Here is a 23,527-nt window from a genome sequence, read left to right on the forward strand (position 1 = left end):
TGTAGACCAGGCTGGCCTCGAACTCAGAAATCTGCCTGCGTCTGCCTCCCAAGTGCTGGGATTAAAGGCGTGNGCCACCACCGCCCGGCTTATACAGGGCCCAATTAAGACAGCTATGGGACCAAGCTCTTCAGATAAAGATAGGGCTATGTCCCAGGGAAGGGAGAGGAATGTAGATGTTCCTTCTGCCCTTTGGCTGTTCCTCCAATCTGCTCCAGCCCGGGGAACACAGGCGGTGCCTGTACAGACACACAGGCAGGCAGGGTTTACTATGCCCCTCTGTCAGTGCTGAGATCCATATACTGTTACTCTGGCTAGGGCAGGTATGCCTGGGACTGCTGTGGGCCAAGGAACATGGGGTCCCCGCTGGAGCACCTGCTTCCTGCTGTCAGCGCTAATGGCCTTAATCTCAGACCAGAGTGGGGGTGTGATCTACCTTCCAACCTTCCCTCTCCTCTGCCTCTTGCTCCTCACATCCCTCCTCCCCAAGCTGATGTGTCTCTGGTCAGGCCTCCCAAACTGGCTCTAGACCCCTCCTCCCTCTGCCTTCCTCTGACATCCATTCCCACCTAAGTCCTCCCTTTTTCTTCTCAGAAACCCCAAGCTCACAGCTGAAATGCATCCAGGAGGGTCAGCTGCCCTTTCTCATCTCCATCTGTAGACACAGATCTCTTTTCCACAGGCCCTCTAGGTAAGAAAATGCCCCACTTCCCTGTCCCCACACCCAAACATGTCTTCTTCACCCACCTCATGATCTGCATCCCTGGGCCCTAAATCATTTGTCCAGGCCTGGAAGGCTGCACTTGCTATTTCTCAACAGCAGCCCCTCCCTCCATTTTAGCAGCCAGGTGCAGAGCAAAAGCTAGGCAGGTGAACTGGGCTTCCCTGGCTTGTCCTTGAAGGAAACATGGCAGAGGCTGAAGGAGGAGAGAGATGGGGGAGGGGAGAGGGTAGCACAGAGGATTCACAGAGGCTCAGAGCTGTGCTGACACAGAGGAGGGAGGGGAGTGCTGCGGGGCGGGCAGCTCTGGGACGAAGCTGTGGTGGCCCTACCCTACTTCCCAAGTAGACTAACTAGTCCTTTAGTACCAAGGCCCTGAGAGTAGGCACAGGCGTGGGACAGTGCTGTTCCCAGAAAATCAATGGATGCTTCCTTTGCTCTCTCTACAGGTGAGACCACAAGGGTCAGAGCCCTGAACATAGACCCACTCAGGCCCTGCTGCCAAGAAGTCTCCTAGACTGTCTCTTCTGTCACCTTGACTTGTCCCACGGCATAGCCTCAAACCTGTATGTGTGTGCTGTATGTAAATGGATGTGGATGTGTGGGTGCACATGCCTGTTCGTGAACATGTGAAGCCCACAAGTCAACAATGGGTGTCTTTCTCTATTCCTCTCCATCATTTAAAAAAAAAAAATACGCCAGGCGTGGTGGTACACGCCTTTAATCCCAGCACTCGGGAGGCAGAGGCAGGCAGATTTCTGAGTTTGAGGCCAGCCTGGTCTACAGAGTGAGTTCCAGGACAGCCGGGGCTACACAGAGAAATCCTGTCTCAAAAAAACAAAAAAAAAACAAAAAAAAATTACTTTTTATTTTATGCATACAAGTGTTTGCTTGCACACATGTATGTGTGCACCAAATGTGGGCCCAGTACCCATGGAAGCTAGAAGAAGGTTTCAAATCCCCTGCAGCTGTGGAATTCCAGACAGTTGTGAGCTGCCATCTTTCCAGCCCTATCTTCCTATCTATCTATCTATCTACCTACCTATCTATTATCTGTCTGTCTGTCTGTCTATTTATTTGGAGACAGGGTCTCTCACTGAACCTGGTGTTCCCTGGTTCAGCCATTGGCTGGCCAATGAGTCCCTAGGATCTGCCATCTGAGCCACACCCAGTGCTGGGATTGCAGACAAACTCTGCCACTTCCACCTTCTATGTGAGCCCCGTAGTTACCCAACTTAGGTGCCCATGCTCGCCCAGGAAGTGTTTACTTGCTCACTGAAACACCTCTCTAGCCCCACAAATCTGTTTGTTTGTTTGTTTGTTTGTTATTTCTGGGGGGTTTTTTGAGCTAAGGTCTCATAGAGCCCAGGCTGGTTTTGAACTTATGCTATAGCCAAGAATGACCTTGAAGTCCTCACTCTCCTGCCTCGGCCTCTTGAGAGTTGGGATTATAAGCATGCGCCACCACACCTGGTTTATGAAGTGTCAGGGGTCAAGAGCCCTACCACCTGGAGCTACATTGTCAGCCTCCAAATCTCATAAAACCTACGTTTCCTCATTGTCTTTCCCCATAGCTAGAGCGTCCGCCTCCTCCTCCATCCTTCTCCCTCCTCCTCCCTCTTCCTCCTCTCCTCCTCCCCATATCCTCCCCCTCCTCCAAGATTCCCCTTAAAGTTACCTCCTTCCATGACCCCTCCAGACCATCTTTCCTAGAAAGGACTCCAACAGTTTCCTTTTGCCCTTTATTCTTTCTCTTTCTGCCCATGTAGTTTGTTTATTTATTGAGTATAATTTACAGTCACTAAGGTGTACAGGTCTCACGGGTCTGGTTCAATGAGTTTAGACAATCCCACACACCCTGGGAGCCACACCCCCATCAAGATGGAACACATTCCCAGCTCCCCAGAAAGCTCCTGCGTCAGAGTCCTTTCTACCTCCTCTGCTGAAATGCTCACAGCCTACAATTAGCTTGTCCCTTTGATCACTCCTTAAACAAATATACACAGATACCGTGCTTCCAGTGCGCCTGGCTTTGTTCTGAACATGATACAAATATTAGGCAAAGAGGACATAATTATCGTTATTTTTTTTTAAGATAAGAAACTGAAGCACTAAAAAGGGAAGTAACTGGTCCCTGATCACATGACAGTTCTCCAGATCCTTCTTTTATGGTAGGGTCCTTACTGGCTGGGAAGGGGGTTGATAGGGAGGGGGGAAATGAGATCTTCGTCTGTTCCACCCTATAAAACAGGGGAAGGAGTGGCCACTGTCACTGAGAGCATTCTGTCATGGCCAATACAGTGGATCCAGGTCCTGCTGGTAAGAAGGATTTAACCGAAGGTGGAGGGTTAGTAACTAAGCTTAACCCAAGGTGGAGGGTTAGTAACAAAGCCCTCCCAGACCACAATACAGGGCACTTGGTCAGGGTGGTCTGTCCAATGTGCAAAGACCTCTCTGTGGACTTCCTAGATTATATCTAGTTGGCAGGTACCCTCCGGGGGCCATCTATGTTATAAGCAAGCCATTCAGATTTACAAAAAGTCTCCATCTTCCCTCTTCCTTCCTTCCTTCCTTCCTTCCTTCCTTCCTTCCTTCCTTCCTTCCTTTCTTTCTTTCTAAAAGATGTATTTATTTTATTTATATGGGTGCACTGTAGCTGTCTTTAGACACACCAGAAGAGGGCACCAAATCCCATTACAGATGGCTGTGAGCTACCATGTAGTTGCTGGGAATTGAACTCAGGACCTTTGAAAGAGCAGTCAGTGCTCTTAACCACTAAGCCATCTCTCTAGCCACTCATCTTCCTTTTTCTAACCTTCATTGACAAATTGTGTCCATGGACCTTGTCCTCCTTAAAATGCCCAAAGACCAAGTCGATTGGGGTGGGGAAACAGTCTTTCTCATTTTGTCTGTCTCAGTCACAGAATAGTAAAATGCCACACTCAAAAGCCACAGGGGCTTGTAAAGGCTAACCAGCAGATCCCTCTGCTTGTATGGAGGAGAAAATGAAGACTGGATGATGGGTGGCCATGAGCCATGTAGCAGGGCTCCATGTTTTTCCTCTGTTCATCCCAGAAATTAACACCAGGGGTACTCCGTCCCCTATGCCAGGCTCTGAACTGTCATTCAAGCCCCCGTGGCTACAACCTTCCAGTATGTCTGTTATATCGGGGTTCCACATCCTCTTTAGTAGTCTCCTACCATGAATAATCAAGAAAAACTGGACAGCCAAGGCATACAGACACAAATCTGACAGACAAGGCACTGACACAAAGATCAACAATGAGATGTTTCCTCACCAGTCGGCCTTCCGACCCTTCAGTTAGGAGTCCAGGGAATCTTGGGTTCCTGGCCACTACACCAAGATGTTATACCCAACTCACAGGGAACCCCCCCCCCCAAAGACTACAATGGAGCCAATTCCAATGCAAACACATAGGGTCTTTATTGCGAGCTCGTGAGCAAGGACTCACAGTCACCATCACAGCGGATCAGAAGTGAGAGCCTCAAGTCTGGAGTGCAGGTTATTTATTGTAGCTACATCAAGCTTAGGGAATTTCCATATGGATCAGCAAGTTAATATATCAAAACTGCATTTCTAGGCTGGGCAGTGGTGGCACATGCCTTTAATCCCAGCACTTGGGAGGCAGAGGCAGGTGGATTTCTGAGTTCAAGGCCAGCCTGGTCTACGGAGACAGCCAGGGCTATACAGAGAAACCCTGCCTCAAAAAAACCAAAACCAAAACCCAAAACACCACCAACAACAAAAAAACTGCATTTCTGGTGTAATCTGTAAGAACTAAACATAGTGGGAAAACCACCTGACAAACAGGATGGGTAGGTTATCTATTTTCTGCAGCATGTCTTAGGTTATCTATATATACCTTGACTCTGCTGTTGTAGCTTGACTGGCTGTTGCTAAGGGTGGGTTGCCATAGGATGTTTGCTCAAGTGGATTTTATGGTTTTCTTCCTAGAATTAGAGTTTAGCCCCTTCGCACAAAATGGAACTTCTCAAAACGCAGAGTTGGTTGAGCTTTCCAGTGAGCCCACAGAGCAGGGTCCATCTGTTTGATCACCTCTGGTTGCCAGTCCTGGGGCACAGAGCCTGCCGCAGAGCCCCACCCTGTCTCTGATATTACTTGCAAATTAGGTGACTACATCTATGAAAGAAGGAGACTCTCACGATGTGATGCGTTATGAGAACAAGATAAGAACAAGAGGTCGGGTGTGACATCCTGGCTAAACTTTCTGTACATCCCTTCTCCATTCTCCCTGGCAAACTAGCGTCTACTTCCTCTTCCAGGGACCCATGAGAGCTTACTCAAGTCCCCACCACAAGTTGACTTTATTCATGCAGGTGCGTGATTCTACATGATTCTTCTTAAAAGGTGTCCCCAAGCCAGGCAGTGGTGGCACACACCTATTGTCCCAGCACTCGGAAGGCAGAGGCAGGCAGATTTCAAGTTCAAGGTCACCCTGGTCTACAGAGTAAGTTCCAGGACAAACAGGGCTACACAGAGAAACTCTGTCTTGGGGGGAAAAAAAGGCAGGGGGGTGCTCCCAAACATGAGAATGAGCGTAGGCCCAGGAACAGAAGCCCCGTCTCTATCCTTAGTATGTCCTTGTCTCTCTGGGCCTCCGTCTCCACAGTGTAAAACTGTAAGACTGTAAGTCTTAGAAACAAAGGGAGCCTTTGGTCAGGGCCTACTTGCAAAGTACCTGTTGTAGCCACTGCCACAGCACCACCCATGGAGGGAAAACCTCGTAGCCACACCCCTGAGCCCACTCAGGTCTATTCAGAATGGGCAACAGTGTGCCCAGTCACAGCTGTGGGAGGAACACAATAACCTTGCTTCACATCAGTCCTATGTCTCCTGGGTTCCCCAGGGGTCCATCACAGCTGGAGGGTCAGGCATGACACACCTGGGCAGCTCCACCACTGCAGGTGATACCCAACAGGTGCAAACAGCTACACATAGAAGGACCTCCGTGCACACGCATACATGTACTACTTGGCTTCCTTCTGAGGAATGGGGGCTCTTGGCTGCCGTTGAAGTCTGGACCCCACTGAAGTCCAGCAAAGCACTGAGTTTGCAACTTTTCTGGCCTACACCTTAGAGGCAATGGTTTCCACCTTGCTTTCTCCCCTCCCCCACCTTTGCTAAATTGTCTCCCCTGCTCTCAGCACTGGCAGCCAGATGGCCAGACCCTAGCAAGCCAAGGACTTACTGGTGCCCTTCTGGCATCCCCAGGTGGAACTAGGCCTCAGAAAAGCTAACTCCACCCCCTCACAGCACCTCAGAATTCTGCCCTCTCCCACCCAAATAAAGCTTAAGTCAGGGTGGATTGGTTCTTCAGTTCCAGGGCTAAGAACACAACAGCAGCATCTGTTTGTTTGCAAAACAACTTGCAATTTAGAAAGCACTCTGCCTTCCTTTATCTCATGGGAATGCTTGGTGCCACCCTGTGAGGCAATCGGGGTGGGAACCATTAGCCTCCATCTGCAGATTAAGGAGAGGGAGACTCAGGAAGATGAAGTCACTGCCCTGGGGCCTCCAGTCTCACTGTGGAGACTGCAAGAGGAGAACTGAGTTTTGAGAGAGCATCAAAGGGGAAGTGAGAGGGAGGGGCGACCACAAGTTGGAAAGCCACAGCTTGCACAAGACTCAGGAGACTGAACACTAAGTAAATGTGTGAATAGGTGTACAAGCACATGGAGATAAATACACACGTGTAGAAATATGTGCGCATACATGCCAAAGTGCACGTGTGGAGGTATACGCAAGGCGAACAGAAAGTACAGGATGCCGGTGGGAGCTGCACGTTTGGGAATGCGTGCATCTCCAGTCTCTACTTTGTTGACGTTAAACTCCCAGAGCGATATTCACCCATCAGTCCACTACTTCTTCCAATCAATTTCTCCAAAGTGACTGGCAGAGAATTGGCCACAAGGAGGTTTTCAAAAAAGAATGGTGGTCTTCCCGCCACAACTCAACCTATGACAGGCTTGCCCAAGACAGACAGAGCCTAGATAAAGTTCCATTGAGATGTCTTTTCCCACTGAGGTCCTATCTCCATTGCAGGACAACTGTTACCCTTCCATTACCCATGGCCTGGAAATGTGTTCTGTCTTCCCAGGGTTATCACCGCACAAAGCTGAGATGTCAGCAACAAAAAACACAGCCTTGGAAACCAGTCCTAAATGTTCTTTCCCAGTCTCCTGTAGCCCAACAAGGGCCACTTATCTGCAGGCACACACACACCCTCACATCCTGTGTCCCTGGATTCAACTTACTCTGGATCTGGACTTCTCTCAGATCAAAGTGAGCACACTGTCTCCATCTCTCTCACACAGAGAAGGCATCCTGACTATCTGTCTGGACAGGCAGTTTCCTTGGACACCCCTGCTAACAAATCCACAACCTCCACATGCCCCAGCCAGTTCACCTGTCACCCAGGCACGGCAGCTCTCTGGCTCAGGGTGGAACACCCGCTTGTTCCAGGGGAAGTGGGCTGACTTTTAATCTTTCCCATCATCGAGACAGGAACAGTCAAGAAGATGACGCTCTAGGTGTCTTGCTAACACACAACTCCACAGGCACAAGCCCGGAGTCTCTTTTTTCCAGTTACCCATGAAGCACTCCAAACCCCATTATCTCCAAATACCTTGCCCACTGACCACAAGATTTCAGCATCCTGAAAGAAGCCAAGGGGAGGAAAGATAAAATAAAACAAACAAACAAAAGCCCTCTAATTGTCTATAAAATGAAATTAAAAAATTACCAGAAACCCATTTAAGTTTGTAAGTATAAACAAAGACAGATTTTAATTCTGAGCTTCCTGGAAGTTTTGGCAAAGAAACAAACCAGGTACACATTCCTGTTTTTTACAAGAGACCAAACTCCAAAAGGGAATTGGTATTAACCTCCCACGAAAGTCAAGTCAAACATTATAGCAAGACCTTCCACAGTAATTTTGATAAAGATATAGGAAGGTACAAATGGACATATTTAATATGGATTCTCCTATAAAGAGGATGTAGCTCGTTGTACCTGCCTGGCACACAAGCTAGCCAGACCCTTTATGTCCTTAGATTCCAGCTCTTTTCTATGCAGGAGGTCAGACAGGAGTGCCAAGGACTGGATACTCCCTCCAACACCTCCTCACCCACAGGAGAGGTCTCATCCTGCCTCAGGCCAGGGCAGACAGGAAGCTGAAACACTTCTCACTGCAGAGGAGACAGGTGCATGCCTAGAGCCAAGCACCGGTGCAAAAGGACTGAACAATGTTATAGGAAAATAAAGCTTTTGACTCATACCGTTTTCCCTGTAGGGAGCCCATATTCTCACAGAGGAGGCTACAGATAAACAAAAGCCCAAAAATTAGAAAGGGGGCCATGGGAGCGGGCAGAAGGGACAGAAGAGGTTTCTGAGGGTAATACATGTGAACACACGTGACATGGACGCCGAAAGGGGGCTCCTGGGGATGGAGGAGGAAGAGGAGAATGTAGGAAAGGAGGGACAAGGAGAAGCAATAAAGACAAAGTACGTTTGAAAATGCCGTAATGAGGGGCTGGAGAGATGGCTCAGCGGTTAAGAGCACTGACTGCTCTTTCAAAGGTTCTGAGCTCAAATCCCAGCAACCACATGGTGGCTCACAACCATCTGTAATGAGATCTGATGCCCTCTTCTGATGTGTCTGAAGACAGCTACAGTGTACTTACATATAATATATAAATAAACCTTAAAAAAAAAAAGAAAAAGAAAATGCCGTAATGAAATCTAATTCTGTGTGTGTGACCTTAACAAGCCCTGCCACACTTTCTCTTCGACAAGTTTCCAACTCAGCTTCTCCCAGGTCCCATCTGGCTCCCAATTCTACAGGGATTGGAGACTGTGACCCCCACAGGAACTACTTCATTGTCTTTATAAAAAGACACCACTGGAATACTAGAATTCATTTTTTCAGCCCTTTTTGCTTGTTTTATAAGATGAAGCCCAGGCTGGCTTCAAACTCAGGATTTTCCTTCTTCACCCTCCCAAGTGTTGACACCACAGGTATATGCCACCACACTTGATTCCAACCTATTTATGAGGACCCCACCCACCCACCCCTCCCCCCCGTGCCTGGCATTCTGGAAGGGCTATTAACAGCCCTGCCCTTGTCCTTCACCTGCCAGTGTGCCCTGCTGCCTGTTTTTTGCCTACTGAGAGCATGAGCCACAGTCTCAGTCTCAAATCTGGGGGCAAGCATCATGCAGGTCAGTTTAGGGCACAGAGACAAGAGTCTCTTCCTTTTAAATATTCTTTTTTGTTTGTTTGTTTGTTTGTTTTGAGACAGGGTTTCTTCTGTGTAGCCCTGGCTGTCCTGGCACTCACTTTGTAGACCAAGCTGGCCTCGAACTCAGAAACCCGCCTGCCTCTGCCTCCCAAGTGCTAGGATTAAAGGCGTGCGCCACCACCTTTTAAATATTCTTAAACAGTTGTTTAGTTTTATTTTCTGTGCACATGTATACTGGTAGGATCGTGTGTGCCATAGTAGGGATGTGGGGGAGGTCAGGGGACACCTTGCTGAAGTCGAGTCTCTCCTTCCATCAAGTGGGTACTGGGGATCAAATGAAGATCAGCAGACTTGGTGGCAAGCATTTTGCCTGCTGAGCCATCCCACTGGCTTGACAAGAGATTCTTTTAGCATGGACCTAATGAAACAGAAGTCGTCACAACTCCCCTGTTCCCCACACACACACACTCCCTGAGGAGGCCGTATCCTCAAGAGTACCCGTGCTATTTAAAGAGCTGGTAATGATGTCAAATCTAACTTCTTAGCCACAGTTTCAAATTAGAGCCTCGGACATGTGCCATTACTCTCTCGCACTCATTTTCCCAGCTTTTGTAGCTCATTAAGAGAGCTAATGGAACCAATTTTGCAGCTATGGATTAGTTGGCCTTGCTCCAGATCAGGTCCTGCTTCATTAAGTTCTGACCACAGCTTGTCCTCTGTCATACCCTGGTCATTTACCTTCTCCTCTTCAGATGCAAAGTTCCAGGGAGGTCAGCTCAGATGATACCAGTGACCCCCAAATGTCCAGGCCCAAGATGGATGTCTAGCGAAGGACAGTCTGGGGTCAGTGTGAGCACCCCCCTTTCAAAGTAACTGTTCTTTCCTGGTGCACAGCCCATACTTGTGCTGATACATCTCACACTTTGTGCACCATATCTGGAGAAGATGTCTCTCTGTGAGGTTAAGTGACTTTCCCAAAGTCACACAGCCAGATGATGAATCAACACTTGAACCCAGAGCTGTTGGATTCTAAGTACATACACACATACATACAGAGAGAGAGAGAGAGAGAGAGAGAGAGAGAGAGAGAGAGAGAGAGAGAGAGAGCTTCTTTCTATAGCTGTGAAGATGAGTGGGTAATCTTCCTACAACATCAATGAGGGAAAGATAAACTGGGAGAGGAGGCCTAGCCAGCCCTTCCTAGACTTAGGCTCTATACTTCTGAGTCCAGACCAAGCTAAGTAGATGTGTTAACTGTGGCAGATGTTTGCAGATCCCATGCCCTGTCCTAGGTACATTATACCCTTTAGCTCTTGCCCTTTGACAGTTGCACTGTTACCCATAATGCTCAGCTGAGGAGACTGTGGCTTATCAGTTTTGTAGCTTCCCTAGGTCATGTGATTTGTAAAAGGCCATCTCCAAGTCTGAGAAGTCCCTGGGATCCAGATTCGGCTCTCTTCCCTACCAAGGCCTGTCCATTCCCAGATGCCACAAACATTCCCTGGCCCTACCTTGGTATCAGTCCAAAACCTTGGCAGGGAATACTGTCACAGACACTCTGTCCTCAAGGGTTGGGGGAGAGTGCGTCTATTCATGAGTCACTGCAGCATTTGATGAGGGGATTCGCTCAGTTCCCCCTCTTTTACCTTCTTTCAGGAGCCAGAGCAGGCAAGGTGGGGAAGACTCCCCACTGCAAGGGAACCCAGGAGCACAGAGGGCTCCCCTGTGACAGCTCCCCTTCTAGATCAAGGCCAGGATTCCTGGCAGGTTGGGATCTCTCTGACCACGACTCATCAGAGTTCTGGGAAGAAAGGAACAGCTACAGCGCCAAACCCCAACCTCCCCAAGATGCGCAGCTGATGGCAGAGCCAAGGCGCTTTTGGATGTCAGCAAGTCTCAGAACAGATTCCTCCAGTGTATTACATTTTGATGGTCTCAGTTTGTCTCCTTTTTTGCCAGCTCCAGACAATCGAGAAATAAAGACAAAAGGGCCAAATCTGGTGGGATTTGGGGAAATCTGGGGAAAAGGAAGAAATGTTGCCAGGAGAAGAGAACAGAACAGGTCTCATAGGCAAGAGGCAAGAGAGGGCACATGAGTGCTAGTTGGGGTGAACCGGGGTTCCAGTGCTTCAGGTCATCTGGGGAAGAGCAGCTGTGGCTACGAAGGTTCAGGAGGGACATACCTAAACACTGAAGGTTAGTTCATCTCCCTACACACCACTGGCAGGCCATCCTACAGCTCTGAAAAGTACAGACAACGACAGTACTCATTCTCCAGGAGGTCTCAAGGATGGACAGAGAGCAGACAGAGTTCACATGAGCACACACTGAATGTACTGGGGGCCTACTGTTCCAGGGGTGGAAATGGCTTTCCAAGTTTGCTTGACAGTCCTGGCTTCCTCTAGGCCTTGCCCTGAGATAAACTCACAACCTCCTCCCTGTTTCCCGGAACTTAAAAAAAGCTAGGTGCACCCCGGGAGCAATCCAACAGGTCAGAAAATGGTCTCAGATCCTTATAGGGACAAGGGAGACTGGGAGTCCTACAAGCGCACACACAGAGGGCTGCCTAATGTCTACCTCTATGTTCACAGAGGAAAACCAATCTCTCTCTCTCTCTCTCTCTCTCTCTCTCTCTCTCTCTCTCTCTCTCTCTGTCTCTCTCTCTCTGTTCTTCCAGACGCAGGGAGTCTGATTCCCAGTAAGATAACGCTCTCTTCTGGGCTTAGTGGCCACCAGGCACCCAAGTCATGCATAGACATACATGCAGATAAATACACATATACATAACACTAATACACATAAAACTAAACAAGAAATAAAAATAAGGGCTGGAGAGATGGTTCAGCAGTTAAGAGCACCAACTGTTCTTCCAGATGTTCTGAGTTCAATTCCCAGCAACCACATAGTGTCTCACAATTATCTGTAATGGGGATCTGATGCCCTCTTCTGGTGTGTCTGAAGACAGCTACAGTGTACTCATATAAATAAAAATAAATAAATCTTAAAAAAAAATAAAAAATAAACTTAAACACTAATCAGCAGGAAGAAACTTCACAGGGTCCCACCCTTACCCTTAGACAGAGAATACACACAACTTACATCTGCTCCAATGCAAAGTGGTCAGCCCTGAATTCGTGTGTGTGTGTGTTTAAACTATACAAAACAAAACAACAACAACAACAACAAAAACCCATGTACTTTGTCAGACACTACCCCAGTACTATTTATTCTACAACGGTATAAAAAAAAGAGAACGTTTTCATCCTAAGAACAGAGACTTTAGAAAATACAGTGTTTTGTTTTGATCTCAGAAATAATGTCCCTCTTTTGGTGGTCTGCCTTCACAAACAGATCTTTGCCTGGCCATAAATATGTGCCTCAATTGGTCAGTTGTGCTGTAGTGTAGTGACGTCCACATAGCTGGCATAGGGCTCAAGGGGACAGTGGCTACCCCATCTAAGCATGGGTGACCTGGACAAGCAGGGCCACGCACCGAGGACACATGCTGACTCAGCGTCTAGTCAGCTGCAGAGAAAAGGGAGCCAGTACTTCTGTAACTCCCAGAAGAAGGACCGACAGCCTCTCTTATTCTGGATGTCACAGAAATGATGGAAGTATAAGAAGTGGGGCTGGGGAGGCTGGAGACACAGCTCAGGAGTTTCAAGCACTGGCTGCTTTTCCAGAGGACCTGGGTGCAATTCCCAAAACCTATATCAGGCATCTCACAACTGTCGGTAACTCCACTCCCAGGGCTTCTGAGGGCACCAGGCATGCATGGGATGGATACACAGACACACAAGCAGACAAAACATCCGTGCACATAAATAAAACAAATAATTTTTTAAAAAGAAATGGTGGCAGGGAAGATGGCCTAGATCCCATGACAGGCACTGCAAGTGACCTTCTGACCCCATCCTCCAGCCCTGCAGTTTCTGAAGTCTGTAACCGCTCAGCTCAGCATCTTTCCCTCTTCCCTTAGCTTCATCCACGTCCCTACAGCTCCCCATATAGGTTTGCATGAGTGTAGGCAGCCATCTCTGCATTCAGATCCCTCCAGAAGCACTAATGACATGTCCAGGCTGCCAGCGTCCTGCACACCATGACCCCCTCCTCAACTCCCAGGCCCTCTCTAGTCCTGTGTCTGCCCATCCAGAGTATGCCCAAGTCCCCAATACCTACCCAGCTTCTAGAAGAAATGTCCTGTCTCCAACAGCCATGCCATGGAGTCATGGCCATGAACAGGAGAAGGGGAGAGACCTCATCCTCTTGGGAACCAGGATGGTGACCTGGCACTGCCCAGGGTCACCCTCGTGAAGGAAATGGGCTACAGTGAATCATTTCTGCTCTCTTGGGCCTTCTGGGGATGCTCCCTGGCACTGGATCAGCCTGACTCAAAGATTTAACTGAGCCCTGGGAGAGAATGTAGAGGAGTCTCCAAACCTGAGTCATAACCCCAGAGCTTCCTGTCCCTAGCTGACTACAGACCCTGCTGATAGCATCACCAGCTGACGTTTCCCAGGCAACAGCATTCAGAGTGGCTAGGGGACAAGCTCCCTGGAGCATCCTCTGGCCAGGCTCTATCGTGCAGCTCAACTGCTTGCAAGGGCAACCCCAACAGAGAGTAGGACTCCCTCCTGCCCACTTCCCTGGCACTGCTCATGATCCCAGCCCACCCTAAGTGTTCCAATCTGAAGGAAGACCTTTTGCCAAGCAAAGCACCCAGCCCCTCGTTTTACAGATGGGCTGACTGTGGCACACAGGGAAGGGTGGCAGAGGGCCAGGAATTGGCCACCTGCCAAGCCTGGGCTCCAGCCCAGCTGTGGACATAACTCTGCTCTGTGAACATGGGTGAGTTACTCGGCCTTTCTGAACCTCTGTGACTGCAGCCATGACAGGGGAGTGGTAACCATTCTCCGACGACTCTGCTGACTGACTGTGTTTAAGCAGCAAGTGGCGCTCTCATCCAGCTACTGGTTAACTGCCTACCCGAGACCAAGGAGACACATCTTGAGAAGAAGGCTGTTCATGGTGGGGAAACCTGTAGAACAAGTTCTCGGTCCTCAGCAGAAGTTGAACCCCTTGGGAATGGAGCAATGGGTGTAGCTGATCAGGCCCCGGCCACTCAGAGTCTGGAAATAGCCTCTGAGATTACTGGAGTAATTAAATACAGTCTAAAAAGTCTTGGGGATCATGCCAAATAGTGTAGGGGCATCTCACATTCTGCCCCACCCTACAGAAACAGAATCAGGTTGCACCTCATACCCTTAGTCCACCCAATCTCTCCCAGGCTCCTCTGCTAACTTTGAGGCTCTGGTAGGACCCCAGTCCTTTCCTTCCCTGACTTTGGCCAGGTAACCTTAGGAGTCATAATGTGCCTAACCACACTGTTGTCCAAACCACCATCTCCGACCATTGGGCCATAAAGAGGTCCAATAAGGAGAGACTGCAGCTAAAGTCGGCTTCCCACTCTCCACAGGGACGCCTCAGGTTACAGCCCAAGCGCCCAAGTCCGCCTGACTCCAACTGTTCTGCCAGCACCTGGTCAGAGCTGACAGCAGGAGGGGACATTGGGAGTGAGGTGGGTACAGCCACATGCTCTTTGCCCTTGCCCCACCCCCACCCTCCCCTGAGAATGGGGGAGCTGTAGGCTGACTAGAATGAAGCTGGCCCTGCCCTCAGCCTGTGGGCTGCAGCAGAGGGAGCCCGTCCCAGCCCCAGCTCCAGCCCCAGCCAGAAACGCTTGAAACAAGCAGGGGCAAGGCCTTAGAGTGGAAGGATGAACCACAGCAGGAGGAATGGGTGGGAAAGGGGGAAGGGGAGGGACAGAGGCAAAGAAACTGCACCTCAGAGAAGCGGCAAAGACAAAGGCCTGGTCTACAGACAGTGCAAGGTTAACCCCAACCCTGTACTGAAAGCAAAAGCAATCCTCTCAGCACTTCCGTCCGTCCTGCGCTGGCTGGAAAGGCTGTCAGGGTGTCCTGGTTCCCAACACAGGTGCGCTGTACTCCTGCTCAAGGAAAAGCCTGTGGTTCCCACCCTGCAGGGTTTCTGTCACAGTTGAAACCCAGCAATCTAATCTACTTAGTTCCAAAAGAGCAAGAGGGTGGGAGGAGCTAGGCAACCCCAGCTTCCTGCAACCCATTCTCTCCACCCCAGGAGGGCTGGTTCCTCCAGAGGTAGAAGGAACTCTAGAGTCCTTCTATGGGCCAATAATGTACCACCAAAAAGTTGTACGAGAGCCCCGACCTCTGAGAGTACGTTCTAGCCTTCGCTGTCTCCTTACGAATGCAAAGATGGATACAACCACCAAGACTGAATCCTGCTCACTGACATACACACAAACCCAGGTTCGACCACAGAGATAACTGCTACCATCCTTACCTCTTGCGCAATGGCCGGCACACTCCAACATCGGCTGACAGCCTCAAGGTTGAGGGCACAGGAGGGTGAAGAACCACAGAGCCAACCAGGGGTTTTCCAGTTTCCATGATAATGCAAAGAGGAAAAACTACTGCCCCAAATTCAAAGCTAAATAGACACCTGTTGTCATGGAGACCAGACCCTGACTCAGACATCTCTTCTGCACTCCCATCAATGATGCTTCGCCAGTTACCCCCTCCCCCCAACACCCTTCAGTCCCTCCTCTGTTTCCCAAGCCTGTGACACTGGCCGCACTGAAACCAGCCACATCCTGCCAGGATCTGATCTGTAGTGAGGAAGCGGTACCCCACAGCAAGTGCTAAGGATCTAAACCAGACATCACACGCGCCAGACCATTCTCTGTCACTGTACTTCCTTCTCAGACCAGAGGTCTGGATTAAAGAGGACAACACCTTCCAGAAAGCCCCCACCCACTCCCCCTCCCCACTTTGTCTTAGTAAGGGTTTCCATTGCTGTGGAAGAGACACCATGACCAAGACAACTCTTATAAAGGACAACATTTAATTGGGGCTGGCTTATAGGTTCAGAGGTTCAGTCCATTACCATCATGGTGGGAAGCATGGCAGTGTCCAGGTAGGCATGGCACTGGAGAAACTGAGAGTTCTACCTCTTGTTCTGAAGGCAAATAGAAGACTAGCTTCCAGGCCGCTGGGAGAAGGGTCTCAAAGCTCACCCCCACAGTGACACACTTCCTTCAACAAGGCCACACCTACTCCAACAAGGCTACATACCCTAACAGTGCCACTCCCTGGGCCATGCATATTGAAACCTCCCCACCTCTGTTCCCCAGTGCAGACAGTTCTTGCCCACTCAAAAGCCAGACTTTGTGTCTTTGGTACCCTGGGCTCAGTTTCATGAGGCCTGAGACAAGCTATATACAGCCCAAGGAGCGCCACTGGGTCGTAACCTCTGTGTACTGACCTCATCCAATTACATCTGAGAATTCACAGGGCTAAACAGGACCCTGCAAAAATTCCCTATAAAATTATAGAGGGCAAAGTCAGCATCCTTCTAGAGTCAAGTCTCAGAGACTTTCCCTTTCTTCAAGGACTTACACAATGTAGGAGTTGTGCCAAGACGGGTATCAAATTTCTTAGGCTTTACCCAAGCCCTGCCATCTACTAGATATGTCCTTTTGGCAAGTCTATGGTCTCTCTGAACCTAAATGTCCTCATTCATAAAAGGAAAATGATAGGAACTTATTAAAACAGTGCATGCTGTACATTGGAAACAGGGCCTGCCAGACAGACTTTTTGAGAACACTGTCAGCTATTCACGGGCATGTTAGAATCTACAGAACCAGGGATGAGAGAGATTGCCCAGTGGTTAGAGCACTTACTGCTTTTCCAGAGGACTTGAGTTTACTTCTCAGCAAACCCAGCTCACAACTGCCTGTAACTTCAGCCCCGAGGGACTAAGGGGTCTCTCTTTTGGTCTCTGTGGTTATTGGCACTCACATGTAGTGACCCACATACAGATACACAAGTATGCACATACATGGCTCAGCAGGTAAGCCGCCACTCCGACAATCTGACTTCAATCCTGACTCCACATGAAAGAAGGTGAGAACTGGCTCCTACATATTGACCCCTGACCTCCACATGCAGGCCAACACATGCACACACCCAAGTGTGTGTGTGTACAAATGAATAAATATTTTTTTTTTGTTTTGTTTTTGTTTTTTTTTGTGTGTTTGTTTTTCGAGACAGGGTTTCTCTGTATAGCCCTGGCTGTCCTGGAACTCACTTTGTAGACCAGGCTGGCCTCGAACTCAGAAATCTGCTTGCCTCTGCCTCCCAAGTGCTGGGATTAAAGGCGTGCGCCACTACCGCCCGGAGAATAAATATTTTTTTAAAAAACTTTTTAATTTACAATACCAAAGAATACTGGCATTAGCTCCTAGATGACCCAGGGGGCCGTGGGGAGATGATTTTGGAAGACCAGCAGAGCAGAGGGGAGCTCAAAGGTATATTGACAAACCACTTTTCTTTTCTTTTTTTTTTAAAGATTTATTTATTAATTATGTATGAGTACACTGTAGCTGTCTTCAGACACACCAGAAGAGGACAGCAGATCTCATTACAGATGGTTGTGAGCCACCATGTGGTTGCTGGGATTTGAACTCTGGACCTCTGGAAGAGCAGTCAATGCTCTTAACCACTGAGCCATCTCTCCAGCCGGCAGCCTGCTTTTCAAGCGAGCACACTATAAAGCACAGCCTCTTAAACAGTGGGGTTAGACCCTGCATGGGGTTAGACCCTGCATGGGGTTAGACCCTGTATGGGGTTAGACCCTGTATGGGGTTAGACCCTGCGTGGGGTTAGACCCTGCATGGGGTTAGACCCTGTATGGGGTTAGACCCTGTATGGGGTTAGACCCTGTATGGAGTTGCCTAACTGAAAGTGGGAGTTGTCAAAACTTTGGCAATAATATGAGGTTTCTAAATATAAAACCACCAAACATTTTGAAAAACCAAAAAAACCAAAAAAAAAAAAAAATCTTTGGATCACATTGTTAGAATATTTGACTTTTTGTTTTGTTTTGTTTTTTGAGACAGGGTTTCTCTGTATAGCCCTGGCTGTCCTGGAACTCACTTTGTAGACCAGGCTGGCCTCGAACTCAGAAATCCGCCTGCCTCTGCCTCCCGAGTGCGGGGATTAAAGGCGTGCGCCACCACGCCCGGCTAGAATATTTGACTTTTAAAATTGCTCTTTGAGCAGTTGACTTGAGTTATATTTTTCTTTAAAAAAAAAAATCATTAAAATGGATTTTGGCTTGAGATTAGGACAGAATTTCTAATAATTTCTGAAAAGGCCACAGATATACTTCTTCCATTTCTCTTCTTTTCTTTTCTTTTTTTTTTTTAAGATTTATTTGCCGGGTGTGGTGGCGCACACCTTTAACCCCAGCACTTGGGAGGCAGAGACAGGTGGATTTCTGAGTTCAAGGCCAGCCTGGTCTACAAAGTGAGTACCAGGACAGCCAGGGCTATACAGAGGAACCCTGTCTCGAAAAACCAAAAAAAAAAAAAAAAAGATTTATTTATTTATTTATTATATGTAAGTACACTGTAGCTGTCTTAAGATATTCCAGAAGAGGGCGTCAGATCTCATTACAGATGGTTGTGAGCCACCATGTGGTTGCTGGGATTTGAACTCAGGACCTTTGTGCACCGTGTGTGTGTGTGTGTGTGTGTGTGTGTGTGTGTGTGTGTGTGTGTGTATACAATGCCCACAGAGCCCAGAGGAAGGCATTGGATACCTTAGAACTGGAGTTATAGACCGTTGTAAACCACCGCGTGGGTGCTGGGAACGGAACTCTGACACTTCTGTAAAACCAGTGCTAACGAGTGCTCAGCTCTGTGGCCAGCCCACTTTTCTTTGTTAGAAACAGGATCTCACAGTGCATCCCAGCTGGCCTAAAACTCGCAGAGATCCACTTGCCTCAGCCTCCCAAGAGCTAGGATTAAAGGCATGTGCTATAACCCTCAACAGCATTTTGTAACATTTATGCAAAAAAGCCTTAACAACTATAAAATCACAATATTGACCAACTCTGGAAAACGCTCTAAGTCCTATGGCATCAAATATGCAGCTAAACCGGGCGTGGTGGCGCACGCCTTTAATCCCAGCACTCGGGAGGCAGAGGCAGGTGGACTTCTGAGTTCGAGGCCAGCCTGGTCTACAGAGTGAGTTCCAGGACAGCCAGGGCTATACAGAGAAACCCTGTCTCAAAAAACAAAAACAAAAACAAAAAAACAAACAAAAAAACAGCCAAAATCCCTTTACATCAAAAAATAAACAGGCACGTTTATTTCATTAATATGAAATCTTGCTTTCATCTTTGATAACTAGTCATACTGTAGCTATGACAAAGAATTATTTTAAAATAAATGTCTTATGATTTTACTACCAGCAAATGTATGGGCTGTATACTATTTTATATGTCTATAGACCCAGAGAAGTGTCAAACTTTCTCCAGCAAAGTGGGAAAAAAATTTTGAGAAGCCCCTGGTATTACAGTCTCAGGACATTCAAGCCCGATCTAAACCTTCTTTTACACTTTGCAGGTCGGATGCTTTTCTGAAACCTGTTTAGCCAAACCGATGGGCGCTGGCAGTTCAGGAACCTCCACAAAGCTCCTCCGGTATTTTTTTTTTCCTAAGTGTTGAGTCTTTGGTCAGTGAAACCCTTGCCTTTCCAGGGACTCTGCTGTGCAGGGCCACTGGCCCACCCTTGGGTTTCTGACTTGTTGAGGAAGTAACAAGGAGCCGGGGCTGATCTGACTAGCATGGAAACGGTAGTGGGGGGAGGGGTGGCTGCAAAGTGAGAGAAAGCCTGCCCTGCCTGGCAGCCCCACCTAGCCTCAAATCCAGCTCTACAGCACTAGCCCCAACAGGCCATCTCTGCCCATAGGGCTAGAGGGTGGGGTGACCTCTCCCTTCCCCCATCTCCCCCCTCTTCCCTCTCCCTCTCCCTCCCTCCCTCTCTCTCTCTCTCTCTCTCTCTCTCTCTCACACACACACACACACACACACACACTCCTCTCAGCCTTTGACTCATTCTGGCTTCTCCCTGCCATTCTGAGTGGAGAGAGCCTCTCTGCTCACAGGTGTGGCCCAATGGCAGATAGGTGACAGAAAGGGCCTTACAGAAGGACACCTCCTTCCTCTACAGACCTCCCACAGCACCTCTATCTGGGAAGGTGACACTGCTGGATTCCTTTGTGAAGTTCCAGGCCTTTAGGCTGGGAAATAGCCTTCCCTGTGGTTAACAGAGACTGGAAAAACTCCTTCCAAAACTCTGAAGGGCTGAGCTTGGTTATGACAGTGAGCACTTAGGAGCCACTGCTATATGCCAAGCTCTGGACCTAGGAGTTCCAAGGGAGCTTTGATTCAATAACAGTATAGCTTTAGGGGCCAAGAAGATTCCATTGCTCCAAAAATCTCAAACTCGGGAAAGCTTCCTGGAAGAGGTGGCAGTGGAATTGAGCCTCGATAGGTGGGAATGGCACCATTACAGAAGAAAAATGGCCACCTATGGATGCAAAGACCAAAGGACTGAACTGCCCAAGCCTTGTATGCCACACTCAGAGGCTCAAAGTGTATAGAGTCAAATCTAAGACCCTGGTAAGGCCAAGCAAGCTCTCCGGTCTGGAGGGTGTTATTTCCAATCTATTAGGGGAAATAGATTCTCTGTGGCATGTGCTTCGGGACAACATTGCTGTGGTCCTACACAGCACACAATGAGAGCAGCCTAGCCTACCTCAGCCATCAGCTCCCACGGAAAGAGAACTGTTAAAGATGAGGCTGCCCAGTCACTCCCTGATCGTGAGATTGCGAGGGGGATGCTCACTGTAGAGACCCTTTCTGAAAGATATCCCACCCCACCAGCCATTCCGATCTCTTTAAAAAGAGTAGAAGAGGAGGCCCTGGGAGGCCAGAGCAGGACTCCTCCCAGGTCTTCCCAGGGCCTTCCATGTGTTTACTTAAAGGTACTTAGTGCCCTGGTCACATTTGCTTTTAATCAGTTAGGCCTAGGAAGGAACACACGATGTCTGCAGGAGGAGTCTGAAGCCTGCATGTCCCCATACTCTCCCTGAGACACCCCACCTTCCAGTTCTAACGGTTCAGCGAAAGGGCTTGGGGAGCCATAGAAAGCTCCGATGGTCACAGAAGTAGGCCTGGGGAGAGAGACCTTGCTGTGCTTGAGGTCAAACCAGAAAGAGCAGTGGTCAGAGGTTGAGAGGAAGGGGAAGGGGGCAGGCAGGCCTGTTCCTTTAGGGCCCCACTGAATGGCAGTAGCTACAGGGACAATGACCACAGTCTTCCTGTTTCATGGATGCCCGCTGTCTTTAGGCTTCCTGCTGGGTACTAGCTAACCTCTTGAGCAACAAAGCCCAAAGATGAGCATGAAAAAGCAATGGCCTGAATGAGTTCAGCCTACAAGATGAAGTCAAGCTAGACTAATTATCTGAGCTATGATCTAGGGAGGCACAGAGCCCGTGAGCTCCTAGGCTGAGCTAGAGCAGCTGAGGAGAGGAATGGCTGAGCTCCCTGGGTCCTGGTCTGTCACTGTGTTGATCCCTCCCATCCATCCTTGCTCTCCTGGGCAAAGGACAGAAAATGTTAAATGAGAAGGTGTCAGTCAGTTCCTTCCCCAAGGCCAAGCCACTAAAAGAATACATACACACAGCCAGAGGTTGAGCTGGCCCCTTCTGGAAGGTGGGAGCCAAGATCGGAAAGAATTAAGAGTAAGAGCCACATCTAATCTCTGTCTCCCTTGAGGCTCAATTTAGGGCCAGATCCTAGAGTCTTCGAGCCTTGCTGACCCATACTCTCAAGAGGTACAGAGATGCCGGGTGTGGTGGCCCACGCCTTTAATCCCAGCACTCCGGAGGCAGAGGCAAGCGGACTTCTGAGTTCAAGGCCAGCCTGGCCTACAGAGTGAGTTCCAGGACAGCCAAGGCTATACAGAGAAACCCTGTCTCGAAAAGCCAAAAAAAAAAAAAAAAGAAGTACTGAGATGAAACTACTTCAGAACTGCCATTGTTTCCAGACCAGGAGGGGGGGGGGGAGGTGGAGCCTTTAAAGGAGGAGGAGCCAGAGTGGAAGCTGCTGCAGTCACTGGCTCCTCCAGTCATTAGACACTTCATCTAAGGGGGAGGTGTCACTAGCTCCTCCAGTCATTAGACACTTCATCTATGTGGGAGGTGTAGGCCCAGCCCTGCTCAAAGCTGGAAAGGCCTGGGCTACAGACTACGGGTTGTCACCCACCCCTCCTTGCTCACAATATCTGAACCCCAGAGGGTCAGGGTCAAAGCCTCAAACCTCAGAAGAAGTTCTCTGGCCTCAGTCACCCACTCACCCTCTCCCAGGCTGCCTCTTAGTTCAAGCAGAAGGATAACTGGAGATCAGGGAGACGATAAAGGCTCATTTTTCACCTGCTCATACCTATCTGCCATTAGAAAAGCCACCTTCTCACTGAAGGACTCAGAAAAACCCCTGCCTGGGACCCCAAAGCTCTATTCTACTGCTGGGTTAATGAATACAGAACCTCGGCCTGGCCCTCAGGTCAGTCCTTACCCTGCCCTCGACTCACCTTCATGATCCCCTCTAGGGTCCTGTTCAGGAGACCACAGCCTGATACACCAGAGAAAGACAAAGCACAGGGCCCAGGTCCTCAGTCAAATTCCTGTGAATCCCATGCCTGAAGCAAGTGCTGAAGCCACTCTAGGCCTCTTCCAGGTCCATATCAAGTACTCGGCACGCATTATCTCATTTTGAGTCCACATCAACTCCCGTTCTGTCCCTGAACAAAGTTGGGGATCGCCCAAGGTCACAGGGCTGGCATGCCCACAAAGTAGAGATTACAGCCACAGCTATAGGTCTCTGTACCCTGGCTCCTGTAAAACAGGATTTCACTAACTTCCAGGGGTCACTCAATTCTCCACCATGCAGGCCTCCAAAGAGTCCGGTTCCCAGTGACAAAAATTCAAGGGATTCTGGAGTTCTGAGATAGGGGTGGGGTGAGGACACAGGTAGGAGTAGGGGTTCTTGGACTGGAGCCACGTGCCTGAACCAGATTCTAGTAGTGAGATCAACTACTCCAAGCCACTCCCCCACCCCAGCCACATCACTGTGCCATGCCTCTAGGGAACCTTGACTATGATGTGATAAGTGGTTCTCCAACATCTGTCCAGGGTGGGTCAGCTTATGAGCAAAGCTTGCCCCTTTCCACAAGGGGCCACCAACGCATCAAGAGCCCAGTAGTCAAAAAACACCCTAAGAGGCTCATGGTCCCACCTCAAGCGGACAGGGGCCACGAGGAGGACGCAACCTTGCACTGAGCCTGGGGAGCTCAGCCCTCAAGCAGAGGGCTCCATAGCAGGAGCTACCTGCAGGGGATAACTAAGAATTTAAGAGCATCCTTTGGGCCTAAACACAAAGCCCAAACCAGAACCAGAGCACACAGCCACACCCTCCTGCCTTCCGGGTACAACAGCTCTACTCACATTGACTCCTCCCCTCGCTTTTTGGGACACACCCTCAGTTTAGGTAGGTCAGCCTGTTTCCGTATATGTG

General features: G+C 49.1%; 1 protein-coding gene across 2 annotated transcripts in view; it reads right to left on the reverse strand.

The window, feature by feature from the left end:
- Mapkapk3 (MAPK activated protein kinase 3) overlaps positions 1-23,527 on the reverse strand; it is a 35,299-nt gene that overhangs the window by 10,938 nt on the left and 834 nt on the right. The window lies entirely within an intron of this gene.

This window comes from Mus caroli, chromosome 9, assembly GCF_900094665.2.
Source record: "Mus caroli chromosome 9, CAROLI_EIJ_v1.1, whole genome shotgun sequence".
In the NCBI taxonomy this organism is placed as follows: Eukaryota; Metazoa; Chordata; class Mammalia; order Rodentia; family Muridae; genus Mus; species Mus caroli.